This window comes from Falco cherrug, chromosome 8, assembly GCF_023634085.1.
Source record: "Falco cherrug isolate bFalChe1 chromosome 8, bFalChe1.pri, whole genome shotgun sequence".
NCBI classification, from domain to species: Eukaryota; Metazoa; Chordata; class Aves; order Falconiformes; family Falconidae; genus Falco; species Falco cherrug.
The window spans coordinates 18703562-18717725 of NC_073704.1; the positions used below are offsets into that span (position 1 = coordinate 18703562).

The following is a 14164-nucleotide window of genomic DNA, read 5'->3' on the forward strand; positions in this document are numbered from 1 at the left end:
GTAAGACTGGCATCAAGTTATGGTGCAAAAGTTTATTAACAGCAAAGATTTCATTTTCCTTGCACAGATGGTAGAGCTATATTAAAAAAGAAATAATTCTCATCTATTTGGTCAATCAAGAATTGCAAGTTAAATATAAATACACCTAAAAACCAATCCCCAAACCAAAGGACACCCCTCCCCAAAACCTTCAACCCTCCCAAACCATCTGAAAAAAAACATTCTGCAAAATTTTTTATTAGCCACAGAGTTTGAGGAGATTGACCTTGACTCTTTCAAGGGCTTTTATAAGTATTCTTTGAAGAAAATAAATGCTAGTAAGAACAGATCCTTTCACACATTCAAGGAATAAATGGAAGGCTCAGAAATGGGTCTGGCACCAAGTTCTTTTTCAAGTATCTCCTCAGTGGGAAAAACCAAGAAGAAATGCCTGGAGCCCTGAGGGAAGGTGGGATGAGGATCCGGTGAAAGAAACTGCAAAAACTGATAAAGGACACGTAAGGAGACACATTAGGGAAATGTGAACAAGTCAAAAAAAGCTGAACAACATGCATCCTACAGGATTTTAACAGAATTAGCTAAACTCCTTTATGTTTGCTGCGCATAAGCCAAATAACTGAAAAATTAGAGCAGAGGAAAAGATTAACATTACCAGCTTTAACAACAGCAAGGGTACTGCAGGGAGACACTGTCGTAAATCCACTTTCTGTTCCTAATAGTCACTTCTGACTTCAGTGAGCCTTGGGTACAGAGCCTTTAGCCAGGACAGGAAAGTACCAGAAGTGCAGATGAGCTTTAATAGAGGTATGGTGTTGTATCTCACAGGATCTTAGCTGAAAAAGTAATTCATACTGACTTGGCCATCTCCATGTGGCTTTCAAGCTGCTGAAGTAATGAAATTACAGGAAATAAGCTGCAATGTAGTGAGATGGTGGGAAGTGTCTCCTGGCTACCATGTGGATGGCTGCTTTGTCGGACTTCTTTATTAATGATCTGGAAAAGACAGTGCACAGCACTTTGATGAAACTCATAGATATGGCCATGAAAGACAGAAAGATCAGTGTACAAAGAAAATAATACAGAATTTCCTAGAGAAGATAGAACCATGGGAAGAAAATAACTAAATGAGACTCCACTTTGAAAAAAATGCAGGCTGGGAGACCATCTGAGAAGGGATAATAGGAAGGAGAAATCTGGGATGCGATAATGATGAAAGAGATTGAAGGGAGATAGCTCATGTGAAATGCCAACATGATGTGGTGTGCAAAGGCCAGTACAATATTGGGCAGAGTAAACAGAACCACATCACTGAGAAAAGAAGAAACAACCACTTTCCCTATGGTGCTGGTACAGCTCCATCTGGAATATTATACGCATTTCTGGATATTGGCAAATTAGAGAGTTCAGAGAAAAGCACCAAACATGATCCAAAGGCTAGGAGGATTGATTTATGAGGAGAGATTAGAAGAGTTAAATATATGAATTGCTTCACTAAGAAATGATTAATGGGGGACATGATAACAGCTTACAAATATTTGAAGAAGACCACCAGTGAAGGAAAGGCATTTTTCAGCAGGATTCACAGGGAACAGCAAAGAGCCCAGTGAGTGCATGAGAAGCAAAAAACATGTTCTGAGTATCCAGAAATGCTTCCTGAACATGAATTACGAGAATCTATAGCATAATTTCCCCAGTGGAAGGGACAGGGCTTTTAAATGCAGACTTGAAAAAATCCTTTAGGAAACATGTGCCCACAACTGCAAAGGTCTGGACTCAGTGACCTCTCTGATCCATCCCAGCTTAGCCGAGCTGGGTGCAGTCTACAACTCCCTTTTCTCCAAGGAGATGAACTGGGCATAGGAGAAATGACTGTATTTGTAAAGATGCTACATTCTTATTTGTGTTTCTCCCTGTGCTGCTTGCTACCTTGGCATTCATCAAACTGAAATAAACAATAGCTGCTCTTAGAGAAGTACTTTTATTACTTGAGGGTTGCAGTGAAAGTCTCAGCACCTGTCTTAGCACTGCATGCAGCTAACAAATCGGCAGTCTGATATCCACAGAGCCTTTCAGTGACTCAGTGGGTTCTTGATGAGCTACATTCAAGGTAAATAGTAGATGCGAGTGCATCTTCCTTCTTTTTAAGGTGAAAAAATAACTATAGCAAAGTCTGACTACTCTGGTTGTCAGGAAGCTCATGGGTGGCTAATAACACTAGAGAAGTGATACACGGCCGGCAAGGCCTGGTGCTGGAAGGAAACTGGAATCCTCCTTCATCCAGCCCACAGGGTGTTACCCAGGGAGACACAATGCCATAACACGTCATGCAGCAGCAACAAAAGTTTTACATCTTGCAGCTCCTTTAGCTAGATATATCTCCCACAGTTAGATTAATTGTGAGTCTTTCATCTTCAGCCATCTCTGAAAGGCCTTATCTTTATCTCTGCTTTCAGAGGTCCATAAATTTCCTCTGTTCAAAGGCTCTCTCCCTTCCCCCAGTCCCCCTCTAGTTCAGATATCCTGAAACTCCAGCATGACTGGCAAGTCTCTCTGTATTTAATCCCCTTAAATTATCTCCCCCTTCATACTTCCTCCCATGTCTTCTACCAATTTCCTTCCAACACTTCACCTGCTCACTTCATCCTTCCTGAAACTTTGTTGGCAACGTCCCTTCTACCAAAAACTTTCCCATTGTGGGAATCAACACTTGCTTTTTTCTTTTCTCCTGCTATATTTTTCGACCTTGCTGGTCACCTGCCTGTGTGCCGCTTGGGATACACCTATTTTGGGGAATTCCCTGCAGCCACCAGGCCAACTGTGAATGGGTTAACCAGTTTCTGAGCCACCCCAGTACTGGAAACATAGAACATTTAAAGGCAATGTAAATTTTAAAACCATGCAGTTTGTTTGAGTGGTTTTACTTTTTCTGTGGACAACTTTTCCCTCTCTCCATAGGCAAGATTATCTGTAAACTGTTGCCAACGGTCAAGCTTAAAGCATCCACTGAAAAAGCTAGTGTGAAATATATTCAGCTTTGACACTTGTTTTCTGCTAAGTAAAGGGATTTAAATCACTAAATAAAAAATGGATTTTGTTTATAACCAGGCAGCTATGTTTTCAGTGTCATTTTTATTCATGTTTTTCTACATCAGATATGACTGATTCAGGTGGATCTGTCCCTGTACACTAGGTTACCATAATTATGCACTATACCCATTTCAAAATTAGTTCCAGCTAGTTAGCTTCACTGCAAGACAATTCACACTTCCAGTTGAGAATTCAACCTAGTTTGATGATGGATACATATAAACAGAAAAATCCATTATTTATACACTGTAGGAAAATAAACTCTCTGGCTGGCCAGGGATATGAAGCATGTGAAGGGTTTTCATTTTAGATGGTTGGAAATTTTAAACTCAAGCAGCTTTTAATCAACATACCATTGAAAACAAATTTCAGCAATTGCATTCTTATTCAGCAGCGGTACAATGTAACTGAAAATAGAAACTCCAAAAGCTTTATGGTCTATTACTCAACATGTGCTTATAATAAATCAGATGTAAATAGCAGTTATTGTGTACCAAGAAAAGCAAGAAAAGGCAACCAGTTTCAATAAGCTGGAAGGGCTGAGGACTGTTTCTGTCCTACTGTTCTTAAATAATTCCTATAATTCAAACACTCACGTGTATCATTGTTTTCTATTATTATCAAGTTACAGTAGCATCTAGATGCTCAAGTCCCATAGTACTAAAATAGTTTTTAAGAAGTTAATGCCAGTTACCTACAAGTAGAAACCATTATACTTTAAATACAGATACATTATACTTTAACTAGACACCAAGGCTCAAGCCAGCTCTCAGCTGAAGCTGTAAGATGTGTGCGGAGGGGTGATTAGGGCTGAGGGGTAGGTACTCTGTGTGCAAGCATCATACCTAGGGTGCAGACACCCTGCCACACAGCTGAGCTTCCCCGAGTCTGCGAGGGCCTCTGTAACGCTCTGCTACACACTGCACTGAACAAAGCAGGGCTGCAGCAAATGCCATTCAGTATCACATCTCAGACCATCTCAACGACAACGGGTACCTTCCAATTAAACCAATATGTGTAAAGACCATTCTTATCTGGGCTTCAGCAGCCATGGTTACAAGAGTAAAAAGGAATTGAGAAACTTCAACGTAGAGGAGTGGAGCAATGAGCAGCTCCCCCTACACGCAAATTCGCTGAGATAGATTGAATTCTCTTCTACCTGCAAGTAAAAGGAAGACAAGCTGGTTTTATTTCTCGCTCTGAAGTTTTCTGTACTCTTAACAGGTTTCCTTTAACTCTAGGTGAAGACGGCTAATTATGAACCACACAGACTGTGAAGACTACACAACCCATCGAGTGACCAAGATACGGACTGCAGTTTTCCACACTGACCTTAGAAGAAAAAAGTGTTATAAAAATCAGTCAGGGATTCACCATATGTAGTGATGCCCTCCATCACCTCCCTCCAGTAACCTGTATCCTGCGTCCCTGTGCTGCAGTTCTGGAAGCTTATTCATTAGTGCCAGGTCATGGGTCCTCTTTAGTTTCTCAACTCAGGGTGCTGAGAAAAACAAACATAAGGCAGAGTTCTGCCTATGTAATGTGGGACCTAGCACTGGCTAGGAGGGCAAACTTGTTCTTTTTGGACTGCATATCCTTCTGAGGGGAATGACGAAAGAGTTTGTTGCAAAAGTTTGTGAAGATTTGCTACAGAGCCATTTGGGGTGCTAAGACTTAGGGATTGTGAATTGGAACAAAAATCTCAGTAAAACAGTACAAAAATTAATATTTTTTGTAATTATAACTGTAAGTATAAATTTGTAAATATAAAAGAAAAAACCTCACCTGGTCCAAAGGCAATTTTACAGGAGTGATTGCTCTGACACAAGTAGCAGGCAGCAAGGGAGGTGCCAGCCTGGGGAAAATGCGCATGGAGCCATTAGCAGGGCATGCACAGGAAGACAACACTAAAAAATTCAAGTGAACTCTTCAGCAGAATAGTAGGCAGCAAGTATTGCAGCTGACGGCAATAAAAGTGTTTACCAGACAGAAAAGCAGCATGTGCTTCTTCAGGTTGGACAGTGACACACAGACCAAGGCAGTACAGGAATCTAAATTATTCACAGTAACAGAAAAGCCAAAGGAAGAGGATAAAAGTCTATTACTGGGTAAAAGTATGTCAATTCTATGGCTTCATCAGGAAAACATCGTCACTGAAGAAGCAAAGAACAAAAACAGTTTAAGAAAAATCTCAGGATATTTTCCACAGCATAGTGACAAATCACGCCTTTTCCAGTTTGTTAGTTATTACATATATCTCCAGTAAGGGAAGGCTCGGTATGTATTTATCGTTCTCCATTTACCCTAAGATGAAAGTCAATGGAAACTTACGTCTGGCTTTTAGCACAGGGTAGCTGGTGGTGTATATTCCCAGCACCTATTGCCAGTATAAATGAGAAATTTTTCTGAGACTTTGTCTAAAGGTACTAGAAAGGATGTTTTCTCCTGTGTTGAATAAAATTACTAAGAAGAACATGGGAAGGCCAGTTAGGCATGGATGAATCTGTGAGGACTGAAGATGCCTGAAAATGAAAAGTGACACTGGGGAAAATGTAAGACTTGTCACATGTGCCAAAATCAAACTAAATCAAGCAAAGGCCCAGAAAGCAATGGTTCCTCAAAAGCTAAGCAGACATTGCCTTATGTAGGTTGGAAAAAGCTGTATCTCCTATGCTATTTTTCTTTCTTCTGTGAGCTAGCCTGAAGAGATGTTACAGATGAGTGTATGTGTCTAAAGCACTGAATTAGTTCTGATGCAACTGACGTAACTATAGCTGACAGTGACATTATTTAATGTAAATAGTTCGCAGTTAAGTATAGACTTAGGCATAATTTTGCCAATGGAACAGTTCCCACCCTAATACTTTGGTAGGAAACTGCCAGATTAATAAAGAGCTTATTGAAAAGAGCCTGATCCATATTTAGAACAACCAAGTTCCAGAGCATGCACAGCGCTGTCACCTGAGGACATTTTTTCCTACAGAAAACTGAAATCAAGACTAGCTACATTATTAGACACTGGAGACTTACACAAGTGGAGAGTGAGATAGCAAAGCAAACTCCTCAGTTAAATGTACGTTCTCAAATCCACCTCCTCCCAGAATAAGGGTGAGAGCTGGTACAGAACTTCATGGGGATTCTGAGCTCCCTGGAAAATGCAGATGTGTGTTTTTACAGTAATTGCTACACAAGTAACCCCTCCATTTTCTTCCATACATCCTCTCCATACCCTCTGCAGGCCATCAGCATTCACTGGTTGCTATCCCTGACCTAATGTATTCTGTCAACTTACATTACAGCACTGCTCTTTGGTATGTGTGCAAGACAATGATTTTCTTTTGCATTACGCAAATAGGACCAGTGACATTTAATGCAAACCTGTGGCGTACGCTGCTTTGGGGCCCTTTCAGGAATTGCATTTATGCAAAACCATGTGTTTGGAATATGAAACTTGCTATGTATTCAGTGTTTAATTTAAATACAGCAGGTCTTGTTAGCTATTCAAGTATGAGTTAGGAGAGGTTTTTTGTTATATAAATAAACAGCTAATCAGAAGGTTGAGCAAACAGTATGATTTTTATTTACATCACAAGTGGTTTTAATTCTTAGAAATATCCAACTGTAACCGTATTTTTGTTGGGCAAAATATACAAATACCTAAACAGACAAAATAATCTTGGTATCAAAGGCCATAGGCTATTACAGCCTGTACCAGAGAACACTGGAATTTTCAGCTGAATGTGAGAAGTTGTGAAAAAGCACAGAAAAGAATCATTTGCTTGTCGCTTTTTCACAGGTGCACTTCGAGGCAACAGATGAGAGGCCCCAGCAGTGGCTGAGACCTTGTGCAGTGCTCGGAGGCTCCGGAACAGGTCTGTCGCTCCTCTTCGGAGGATCGGGCACCTGCCTCTCACAGGCGGTGACAGCGAGCGACGCCAAGGGCAGTGCGCTGGGGGCAGGCCACCTAACAGCACCCGGTAAGGCACCACACGATCCCCGGCTCCTGGGCCCTGCTCTCCCACTGCACCCCATGCCATCCCCGCGGGCCCGCGGGTGAGTTAGCGCTGCCCATCCCCCCCACGCTGCCCATCCCCCCCACGCTGCCCTCAGCATGGATTCTCCCCCGCTCCCTGCGTCCCGAAGGGGGATGTTTGGGGTGCCAGCCCCACACGAGGCAGGCCCGGGGGGAGCTGTGCCAGCCCTCACCGGCAGCATTGGAAAAAGGTGCTGTGGCGGGAGCGAGGGCACACGCGTGACGTCCGGCCTGTCTTCTCTGGCGTCACACACGGTTACAACGCGTGAGGGCGGGGCGCCCCTCTGACGTCGCAGGCGTAACAACGAGCGAGGGTGGTACAAAGGCGGAGAAAACGCGGCCGGCAGGAGCCCGCGAGGCGCCGAGGCGCCGCTGGGTGTCGCTGTTGCTGGGCGGTGGCGCGGGCGGGGGAGGGCAAGCACGACACAAAAGGCGAGGCGGTACGCTGCCTGCCCGTCGCCATCTTGTCGCGCCGCGGCCTGTGGTGTGAGGGGAGGTGGGGGCGGTATCAAGCGGTGCTCTAACCCTGTGCGGGGCGGGAGCGATCGCCGGCACCGCTACCCCTCGGGCCGCGTTCGGTCGGTTGCCGGAGGGCCCGGGTGGCGGCTGCCTCCCGGAGGGGGGGCCGCGGTCTCTCCTGTCGCTCCTCGTTGAGGGAGGAGGCGGGCGGCGGCGGCCGGAGCCGGGCAGGCGCCATGAGCAGCGTGTGCCGCAGAGGAACACAGCCTGCTGCCTGTGCTCGGGGGAGGCTTTGCGAGCAGCTGGGATAATTTGCTGGAAAATTGAATTTGGGGGCAAAGAGAAAATCAAATCAGGGACAGAAAAGTGATAAGAATGCTGAACAAGGGCTTGTCCTAGTAATAACAGATGAAGACGGATTTTGCCACTGTGGAAACAGCAGAGCATGCTGAGCCACCTGACATTCAGAAGCGGGAGGATGTGAGGAAGCATTGTAAGGTGTAAATGCCCGGAAGGTGCTTTTGGGCTTTATCTCTCTCTTAAAACTGAAATCGTATTTAGAGGGGAGTCAAAACTGGAAATCTACACTCTTTTCTGGTCCCTTTGTGGGATGGTCCTGTTGAGATCGGTTTTCCATCATGTAACTTGCACTTTCGTCTACTTTAACCCTGAATTTGGTCCTTGGAGATGGGTTTTGGCCATGCTGCTCGGGAACACATTTGGTGGCGTTGCTTGGTCCTGAGTGGAAGCTGGTTTCCCATTCCTGGGGCAGCCCTGAGTGACAGGGTGTTATTCTTCTGCCAGTGACCCCCCACTGAAAGGAGAACAAGGCCAGTGCCCACAGCAGTGGAGGGAGAGGTTCATCCCAGCACTGTATGTCACTCTTGCAATACCTCGTCAGGAGTATTTCAGGATTACAGTGAAAAGGGCCTTTCTGGCTAGGGCTGCTGTTTAGTAACAGGCCACGTTTAGATGGATCCCTACGGCACTGCCGCTTGCAACCATTTGCATGTGGAGGCGTATTCTGAACACTTAATAAAACAGATGATGAAAAATGGAAATTAGGACATCAGAAGCTTGTAGTAGGAATGATTTCTCATGACAACTGTGTGCAAAGGTGAAAGATGCTCAATGCCTTAAGCAAGTAAAGGGCCCAATTCTACTCTGCCATAAGCTGTTGATTTAAAAAGGCAGACTCGGTGTAAACCAGTACAGAATCAAGCTGTTTAACCATTACAGGAAAACTACTCAACCTGAATGAGGGTATGTCAAACAATTCGATGTTGTCTTTTTCTGAACTGTTCAAAATGACAGAACAGCTACAGCAAAACTGTGTAGTTAGGTCAAGCGGTCACCTTTGCTGTGTGGGATTTTTTCTCTGGGGACGCTGCCACCATTAGAGGGCAGGCGTGGGAAAGGTCTTTGGATTTACACCCTTCCTCCTCCCAAAACGGAGGTTGAGGGGAACAGAACGCAGCACCTCATTCATGCCCTGGAAGATCTTTACGCAGCTGCAGCTTTCACCACCCAGACACCGCAGGGCTTCTGGTCTGCGGTACCTTAGCAAGTTGTAGAAGCAACTAGTGGTAGTTTGTTACTACAGTATAAACAAGAACACCTTCTTCTGCCCATCTCCTTTCCTCCTTAGTCCATGAACTTTCTAAAAGAGCTGACTAGGGCCCTTAACCTGAGTTTACAGGGAGAGGTGTCTTGTATCTCCCTAATAAAATGAGGCATTTAAAGCGAATCCTGACTGAGCATTCCCTTTGGACTGAGGAGACCTTTGGAACTCTTCTCATCACAGCAAACTGTAAATTGAGCTTTAAAATTTTGCCATTCAAATGACAAATTACATTTATCAATACCAGCAGCACTGATGCAAGAAGCGTTGGCAGTCTATGAAAAGACATCTAACAGTAGCAGCAGGAACAGATTGGGAGCCAGTTGTGTTTTGTTTGTTTTTTCCTCCTCATACACCCACAGAGGCACACACACTCAGTAGTGGTCTACTCTGGCAGCAAATCACTGACAAGTGTGTAATGCCAGGCATTTCTAGTCAGGCTTAAATCATCCTGCATGGTTTTAACCATGCACTTCTTGTGGTCATTAAAAGTAGGAAATTCTCCAGTTGCACCTAGAATTTAGCTAGAATGTCCACGAGCTGAAAATGTCTTCATAAAATGAACTAACCGACCTGTTAAGCTGGAGTTGATGGCCACCAGCCTGCTAACCTTCAGTAAAACCTGTTGGCAGCTAGACTGAGTGTCTGTGCTGCCTGACACAAATCAGAAAATACAGATAGCTAGAACAGGTCTTGGGGAAAGCATCAAATAAGTACCAGAGGAATTAACGAATACAAGGTTTTTCTTGCATTTTTATGCTTTGGCTAATCCACCACATTTAACAGCTTTACTAATTTCCATGGTTTTAGGAGTGAGCGATCCCATGTGTTATGGACATTCTAAAACCTGCTATAGGAAAGGTGTCAGGGTCCCAAAACCTGCTGTATGCAGTTTGTGTCATGGCCTGACATCAATAAAGACATAAAGTACAACAGAGCATCTTGCAACAACTGCAAAATTGGGCATATTGAAGCCAATCCCCACTCCCAAGTATGTGTAGCTGTTTCTTTACTAGACAGATTAGATTGGAGTTCATCAGGGAGTTGTTCCTTTTCTTAGGAGTGTTAATTCCAGCCTCATTTGTGAATTTATCATAGAATGAATAGAAGTGAACAGCAGCAATGTGAATATTCACCTAAGTTGTGTCAATACTGAATTAAAAAAAAAAAAATCTGTGTCAGGGATGCTATGTTCTGCTAACCCAGCCAGTAGGATGCAGCAGTCTTTATGTAAAAAAGAATCTCTGTTAGAGTTGCAAATTTCTTTTATATGGGTGACCATCAGATGATCACACTTACTTTTTTTCTTTTTTTTTTAAGATTACACACCTTTCAGACTGCTGAACTGAGTTTGAACAAGCGAGATTTCTTTGCCTGTCAACCAGCAATTGTAGCAGTTGTCCTGCGCACAGTTGTTCTTAATCACAGATGTTGAAGTCTTCCTCTGTTTTGCTGCTGGTAGCAGAACACAGTTTGCTGCAGCTGATTTTCTGGTGCTTTCAAGCTGGTTTTGAGGGCCATATAAAAATAAGTTGTTTGTTTAACCCCAAGTAAGCACAGAAGAAGGAAGTCTTTTACACAAATGGTGAAGATCCTCAATCCAGTTCCTTTAATGTAGCAGAAAGGAGTCATAAAAGTCCCAGTTCTGCAGAGAAAGGATTCCTTTGATGTAGAGAATGTGGAATAAGCTATGTAGAGAATGTGGAATAAGCTTTGCAGAGTACTTCGGTACTCCAGTGCACAGTGTGTGTGCTGAGGAGCAGGAGTTCTAGAAGGAGGTGCTGTGGAGTCCAATAAGCATCCTGGCCCATAGAATTACTGGTGGGGGGAATTTGTGCAATTTAGACAATCCTCTGCATGACTACAGTAACTTAGCAGACTTACCAGAGGCTTCAGAATAACTTGGGCTCTGGAAACCAGGGAAATTTTTTCTGCCACTTCACACCCAACTTTCCAATCCCCTCCCAATAATTTCATATGTATTATTTAATGATGACCAAGATCTTGGCATCACCCATATTCCTGAAGCAATCACGGTTCATTTGTACAGAATCTCTTTAAGTATCAAGTAAACTTCAAAAGAGTTATGTCACTTGCTTGTTCTTCCACTTTATTTGGTTTGTGTTCAGTGCAGCTATTCTGGGCTATTTATAATTGTTTTCATTCCTGGTTTTCATCTACTAGCTCTGTGTTTCAAGTGAGTGGGAATACATTCTATGTGTTGTTTTGAAAATATTTTTTCGAAAGTTTAGAGCATGATGTATTCTTTTCTAATCCCACAGGTAAAATCCAGCCTGTAAGAATGCAGCTGCCGAACCTCCCTTATCCTCGGAGCCACCTACCTGAATCTTCAATGAGCTAAAACCACGTGGGCAAATGGGAGATGAGGAACTCACGGAGACTTTCACAAGTGGCAGGTGACAAGGGGTCTTGGACGTCTTACCAGTCCACTGCAGGGTAGGTCTCAAATATGCTGGGCCACTCCCTCCCTCCTTCCCTCCCTTCTACTACTGCGGGTTCTGATTAACCAGTAACTCTGATTAGTCCTGGTTATGTGGCATAACCCAAACAAGAAAACAGCATTCAGGCCAAGAGAGATAGATCTCCTTGGAGGACTGTGGCCATATCTAAGACAGCAGAGGAGTACTAGGATTTTAATATGAATCATTACCATGTCTAAAATCTGATGACATGTGTTTGTGGCTCATTTCTGACCCTACCTCCATTCACATTACTTTTTGGAAAGCTTTTCCTTTCATTAGCAAACAGGTTCAAATTCTAAATTGCCTTCTGGCCCGAACTGATCTACTCCAGCTTCTACAGAGGTAGCTGCTAAAGCATGTATTTTCCACACACACAAGGACTCCAGCTTCAAACACTGTGGGCACTTTTTTTTTTTCCCTCTGTCTTCTGCTGCTCCAACAGTAGACTGTTCCACAGAAATAACTTCGTCCATGTGAATTTCCATGACAACATATTCCTCTTGAGCGCAAACATTTTCCCTGAACTGGAACACGTAAAGGGTATAGAGGGGGTCCCTGAGAAAGGAAGGGTTCTTCTTATAAGGAATAATGAGAAATAACCATTTCATACCATAGAGAATACTATGTAAAAATTAATTTACATTCCTGCTGCACAGTAATGGCCTTATTTCCAGAATCTGTAAGACAGCTGAATAAGTAGCACCAAGCATCAAACCCTATTTTAGGATTTTACAAAATATGCTGGTTTGTGCCAGTGATAGAAAGGACAAGAGGGAAAAAATACCTCCATAAAGCTGTGCTTCCTGGTATATGTAGTATATGTCCAAGAGCTTCCTGGTATATTTAGAAACAAGCAAATGACAGAAAAATACGGTTTGTACATAAGATCCCTTATTAACACTTTGTCTGAGTGCAGAATAAGGAAATATGCAAGATTCTGCAATGAATAAATGAATATTTAACAAATCTGAATGAAGATAAATTGAGGAAATCCTGTTATAAAGACAATCAAATACATCTTTATTCTTTATAACATAGGCAATAGCTCTACATTGCAAATGACAAGGTATGCTTTATGTAGTAGGGTGAATATGTATTGCTAACTATGTGGAATAGTGGAATACAGTTGAATTGAGAAAATATATATTTAAATTTCCATAATGGAAGAAGGCAGCATGTCTGAGGTTACTCACATTTTAGATTATTATTACTGAAGACATTTTTTACATCATTAGTTTTTAATATAGATGCTGTTTGCTTTCACTTTACAGTTTACTCTGGTTTGGAGACTGAAGATACAATGCATGGTTGCATGGAATGCAGGTTCTGTCAGAACTAAGCAAGTATTTTCCTGAATTTTATGCATTATCTAGTAGAAAAACAGTTTTCTACATTTTTTCATTAAACAGCCTATCAGTTCCACACCTTTTCCATGTAAAAAAAAGCAACATAAAAAGGCAACATACTATATTTTTTAATATATCTTTTGGGGCAAATAAATTTTCTTTCTACACTGACATTTATTGGAAATTTGCAACAGAGCGGTAATTGAGTGCATTTCTTCCCCTCTCCTTTACACCCCTATATAGATGAATCCTTTTCTTTCTTTTTTTTTCCCCAAAAAAGAAAGGAGTGTGTAACGCTGCAGAGGTAGTATTACATAAAATTGTTGTATGAAGTTTGTCCACTAGGTGGTTCTTAAAGACATAGTTGAGAACATTGGTTCAGTTTTTAAGTCTTCATATTTAAGTATATACAAATAAATGCAAATATCTACTTTAATGTCATAATTAGCAGCTATGGATAAAATTATTTTAAATATTTTGCTCCATCTTCCCATATTTAATATGTATTTTTCAAAGATAAATAATCTGAAGAATATTTCGTATAAGATTCTACTACATATGTAAGCCCCCAGACTTCTTAAAAAGCAAGTCATTCAAGTGATTTCAGCAGGGTTACTCACAGAAGCCAATCCTATGTATGTGAAGAAAACCTCATTTGCAACTCACATACTCCATTTATACTCCAGGGATGCCAAACACTTGGACATAATGCATTTCATTGGTGTTAATAGTGATGTCAAAAGTAAAACAACACAAAAAAAGCAAAAAACATTAGCATAGCTGTAAACAACAATACATAGCACTGACAGGAAAATATTTGGATTCCAAGCACAATGCTCATTTTACTTTGAGGCAGGTTGAGATTAAATCTGGGAATCTATCTAAATCTTCCTATAGAAGGTAGAGCACCATAAAAATTCAGCTGCTTTGGAGCCACTGTGAGGTGTTTGCAGCAAGCGAGTTCTCTGGACAACTAGATCATGCAGAGCCACTTCTGTTTGTTATTCCCAAACCTGAAAGAAGCATCGTCATTACAGATGGCACATGCAGCTGAAGAAAATTCCATTCCATGAATGTTGTGGGACAGAAGACATTCTAACAACATCCACTATCAAAAACTTGAGATGTATCAACA

General features: G+C 42.2%; 1 long non-coding RNA gene across 1 annotated transcript in view; it reads left to right on the plus strand.

Moving 5' to 3' along the window:
- Nucleotides 1-14164, plus strand: part of LOC114016841 (uncharacterized) — a 180723-nt gene that overhangs the window by 107932 nt on the left and 58627 nt on the right. The window contains exons 2-4 of the long non-coding RNA XR_003561556.2: nt 4329-7064; nt 11483-11657; nt 12955-13026. This is a non-coding gene — a long non-coding RNA (uncharacterized LOC114016841). The remainder of the gene's footprint in view (nt 1-4328; nt 7065-11482; nt 11658-12954; nt 13027-14164) is intronic.